The following is a 5,000-nucleotide window of genomic DNA, read 5'->3' as shown; positions in this document are numbered from 1 at the left end:
CTGGTGTATCGGCTGGCTTAGACCAATGATAGTCAGGGGCGGGGGTGGCGATTGTTTGTTACGAGGCTTCTGAGTATTGGGAGGAAATAAAGAATGGTGCTCTTGTCTTGCCTTTGTTGTGGCGATTCTTTGGGGCAGTGGAGGTTTTAATCGTTTAGGTCGTGATGGTGAGGGCAGGAGCGAACTCTTCCCATAACTTAACCTTTTGCGATGGGGTAATGAGTATGCAGTGAGGATATTATACTATTCTCACTGCATAATTAATTAGCTCATGGCGGAAGTTTTCATCATGCGTTCGAATTCCCCCGTTTCCGAGCATGCTTATTACGGTGTTGATGCTTTGCGGTCTTAGAGTATATATTTTGTCGCCCCGCCTGAAAAGTGGTCATTTTAACCGTACTCCGGGACGACGGCCAACTTTCGCGACCCGCCCACCACCCCTGGTGGCGGTTGACAGCACTCTACGTTTATCCTCGTTGCATGCCTATTGCCTCAGCAGTCGCGAACTCTTCCCATAACTTAACCTTTTGCGATGGGGTAATGAGTATGCAGTGAGGATATTATACTATTTTATGACAACTACGAGGAACAATTATTTAACGATATTACAGTTGCTGACCTACGTGACGCACACAGTGAGCCTGGGTTACCTGTGGTTTTATTGATGAGGAATGTGTTGATGAGGAATGTGCCGTGACCGATACATACACTTACGTTAACCCTTCAGGTAAGTTGGTTTCTGATCAAGGCTCTCAGACTATATATTCAAAATACGAGTTGTCCGCAAAGGTCGAAACTATGATTTTGAAAAACGACGTCTCTACAACGCAGTTACAGGGTCCTAAAATAGTGAGTACTTTATCCTACGAAAATATCGTGCAAGATGTAGCTCTCATGAAACACTTCACCGGCCTCAGGCCTTCCCAGTTTGAAGTTTTGCATGATTTTCTTGACGATGTTTGCCCATTGGAGACAATCAACTACTGGAAAAGCAAAGATTGTCCAGCAACGGAGAATGCAAGAACTGGCCCAAAAGCTGATTTTTCATCAAGAGTAAAACTTTTCATTTGCCTTCTAAGACTGAAGAGGGGTTTTACTCTCAATACTATTGCAGCTCTTCTTAGTACCCCAAACAGGAAAATTAACTTTTCCTATATTGGAAAGATTTTTACAACATACATTCAGTTGATGTATGTAATTTTTAGAGACATGCAAAACTTTATGTTTCCAGATAGAGCCCAAATTTAGCAGGTTCCTCCCTAAGGTATTCAAAACTATGAAGAACATACGCTGTATTGTTGATTGTACTGAATTTAGAGTGGAATGCTCCAGGAATTTTGCCAGGCAAGGAAACACTTTCTCTTCCTATAAGCACACCAACACATTTAAGTGTCTCATTGCAGTAACCCCCAGTGGTGGAGCAGGTTTTGTTTCTGATTTGTTCGAGGGTGATATTGATGATGTTCGCATCTTTAAGGAAAGTGGCCTTTTGAAACACCTTAAACCATATGACTTAGTTTTGGCAGATCGTGGTTTCACTGTGCAGGATCTCTTAAATCCTCTCCAAGTGCAGTTAAAAATCCCATCATTTTTAAAAGGTAGAAAAAGTCTTAGTGCTGCAGAGGAATTGGAAACACGTCGCATTGCAAAAGCTAGGATTCATGTAGAGCGTTTCAATGAACGCTTAAAGCAGTTCAAACTAGTCAGAAGACGAATACCTTTGTCTCTTGCTCCTGTCGCAACTCAAATGGTAGTAGTTGCTGCATGCCTTGTCAATTTTCAGGCCGTCCTTTGTAAGTAGACTTAATATTTTAACTTAAGTTTCCAAGGCTCTAACTAATGGATATGCATAGCAGGCCATCAGCTTCAAATGATAGTCTTTGGCATTTCGGGTGTATTCCTTTGGGATGATATGGATCAGGATCAGTGATCCGAGATCATTAATTCTGATCACGGTAGATTGAATAAACTGATGAATCCTTGGCTGGGGTGGATTCATCAGCTCATTTGATCTACCATGATTCAAGTGATCTCAGATCACTGATCCTCATCCGGATCATCCCAAACAAACGCACCCTTTATCTGCTGGGTCTTTAGAATTCGGCTGGTAGGATTTGCAATAATATATTTAATTTGAGATATAAGGTGAATCTTGATTTTATTATCTATTGCTTCCAGCAAGCTATGTTTATATTCTATACAAACAGATCATTTTGAGAAATAAATCTTATTTACATTTCTACACCTGTACACAAATATGGATGTAATTTTTAAAATTTTTTTCAAAATTCAAAGAAACTTCATTGTTACATGTAGCAGGAACAAGAATTTGATTTGAATTTGACACCTGCACAAGCTGCAAGTCAATGACTGAAACTACATAATTTTTTTTATATAAAAATATCAAAGTTTATAATGGCCATTTCTCAGTCTAACCATCAGAAAATTGAAATGACTTTACTGGACAGAAATGCAATGATGAAAACATTAACTGTTAACTGAGAATAAACCAAGTTACGATTATCCTACTACTGTATATTTTTTGTCACTTTCATCAACCAAGATTCGAACACTAAGCAAACAAAGAATAATGATTAAAGGCCCATGTTCACCAAAAATGCATTGCACACCCTGCACTCCAGAAAAATGATTTCGGGTAGTTGAAAATTGCTGTGTTCAGTATGTGTAGAGTCACACTTTGGCCAAGCATGAAAAAAAGTGAACACCCCATAAATGTGTCAGCCAATCAAAACACTGCATTTGACAAAAAAGTGTTTCAAAACAACAACACAAATGTGCAAAGCCCCTTGGGTGAACATGGGCCTTTAAAGCATGATTTGTTATGTCTTTCATTAAAATGGACCCACTCCAGAAAAAGAATTGTAAAAGTAAACATACTTATAAGTCCAAGAAAAGTTAAAATATTCTCAAAGATTTTTCATTTGCAATTTAGGCTTTTGTCTTCAAATTTTAAAGTAAGGGCAAGAGTCTGACTACTATAACCAGGGCTAAAGAGACAATTAAGTTGACCTATTAAATTCCAAAATAAAAGACAAAATTATACGAGTCGCAATCAATGTCAGATTTATGCCCTCTTTACGTTGGACCTAGCTACAATATATTAAAAAACTTAAAGAAAATCCCAGTGGCTCATGAAACATACATGAAGAAGACCAGAGTCCAGAGCCCTTTCGTCTATATTCACTCAAACCATCATACATGTACCACATATTATTATAAGAAAAGGTACAAATGTAGTGACCCCCATTCCACAGTGTTGCCCCATACAATGTAAAGCATTTCCCAAATAAAAAAAGGGATTGTGGTGTGTTTGACAACTTAAGATAACCTCTTCTGCTAAGCAAATCAACTGAAAAAACAAGAAATGATTTCAAATTCAACATAACACGACGGCTGCTAACCCTCACCCCCGCGCAATGCCATTAGGTGCCTGCATGTCCATGTTCATCAAAAGTCACATCCTCATTGAAAGGGATTTCTTCTGCTGGCTTGTTAGAAAATTTCCTTCCACACTGGGAATCAGGTGGGTGCTGCCAGTCTTCAAGGGCATCCAGAAAAATACTGCTTGTAAGCTTGGAGGGCTGTGACAGGGTGACTGCCATAGACTGCACCGAGTGTACTTGCAGCGGACAAGTTGTAAGGCAACAGGTTGTTGTGATGGTGCTTGTCAGATATGGATGAAGGAGCATCAAGAAATAGTCGCTCTCATTGCTATACAAGTCCAGGGTACCAGCAACAACTTTAAAATAAAAAAAATATAACACAAAAATTAAATTTATTAAAATATTTTTATTATTACATAATTATTATTAATATATATTTTTCTTCTTATCTTACTAATCTTTGCCAACATTATTATCACTAAAAGTAGTTAGCTCTATTTTAAAAATACTCAATGACAAATTGTTTATGTCAGAGGTAAAAAATAAAATCCAGGTAAGTTTTTTTACCTTCAAATTCTTTTGTGTCCTAGCCCTAACTCATGAATAATAAGGCTACGAGACAAAGGAAAATATAGAGAATTGACCAAAGTTAAAATTTTAAGCTGAATTTAAATGTGACCTGGAAGTCTGTGTAAGATTAAATGACAATTAAAAAAAAAAAAAAAACAGTTTATGCGTACCTCTTAGTTGCTGCCATTGTGGAATAGACTGCAAGATAAGCAACTTTGATTCTGCATATAGGCCATCATCTATGAGCTTAAGGGATGTCCCTATTATTCATGTCCTTGTTAGGATTGATGCAAACTGCAAGAATGACAAGGAAGTTTCCCAAAGACGCCACGACAGTGATCAACACAGTACACGAAGTTGTCGCGAAGGATAGATAGGTCGGAGCTGTAGTGTTATCACAATGATCTTTGACTAAGAGAGACATTTCCTCCTGGTATATATCAGCTGCAACTGTGCTCTAGTAATCTTGTCAAACAACCAGCGTCATTGCGATTGAGAAAAATACAAGAATCCTTGAATTCTGTTTCTTTGATCTACAATGATGTCAATATGTCGTTTCAACACGGTTCGATAGATGTGGACTTTCAATTCTCGTGTCTTAGTTGTCAGAGTGGTCGTGTTGCATGGAAGTTCCATGCACAAACCTAGAAAATGGTAAGGAAAGGAAACGAGGTGAACTAGTGCCCATGACAAATTTCTAGCTTCTAAACAAGCTGTGGTGCTGCTTCAGAGGAGGAATCAAACATAAAAATTTGGTTTTATCAAACGAGTTGATTTAGGTCGAATTTTCACCATGAAAGATTTGTAAAGCTAACGTTTCGAGCATTAGCCCGTCGTCGGAGCGAATTGAGGAATCGTTGTTGATTTTTAGGGTGTGGAAGAGCTTTGTCATTTCTGCGCTGCTCGGCAGAAGTTCTAACCTTGGTTAAATTACGTCTGGGACGCAAGCTACGTTCACCGCAAAACGCAAGTAGCAGTGAAGTATCGGTCGAGGGGTGCACAAAATACACATGATCCCGAATTTTC

General features: G+C 38.6%; 1 long non-coding RNA gene and 1 pseudogene across 1 annotated transcript in view; one reads left to right on the top strand and one right to left on the bottom strand.

Moving 5' to 3' along the window:
* LOC138045820 (uncharacterized) overlaps nt 1–2,608 on the top strand; it is a 9,822-nt pseudogene extending 7,214 nt beyond the window's left edge.
* Nucleotides 2,142–5,000, bottom strand: part of LOC138045824 (uncharacterized) — a 4,291-nt gene continuing 1,432 nt past the window's right edge. Inside the window, exons 1-2 of the long non-coding RNA XR_011131670.1 lie at nt 4,145–5,000; nt 2,142–3,760 (exon numbers count right to left, since the gene is read on the bottom strand). The exon at nt 4,145–5,000 is cut by the window's right edge and continues 1,432 nt beyond it. This is a non-coding gene — a long non-coding RNA (uncharacterized lncRNA). The remainder of the gene's footprint in view (nt 3,761–4,144) is intronic.

The sequence above is a fragment of the Montipora capricornis genome, chromosome 4 (genome assembly GCF_036669925.1).
Source record: "Montipora capricornis isolate CH-2021 chromosome 4, ASM3666992v2, whole genome shotgun sequence".
In the NCBI taxonomy this organism is placed as follows: domain Eukaryota; kingdom Metazoa; phylum Cnidaria; class Anthozoa; order Scleractinia; family Acroporidae; genus Montipora; species Montipora capricornis.
Note: the sequence above shows the minus strand (reverse complement) of the source record. Positions and strands in the feature narration are given on the sequence as shown.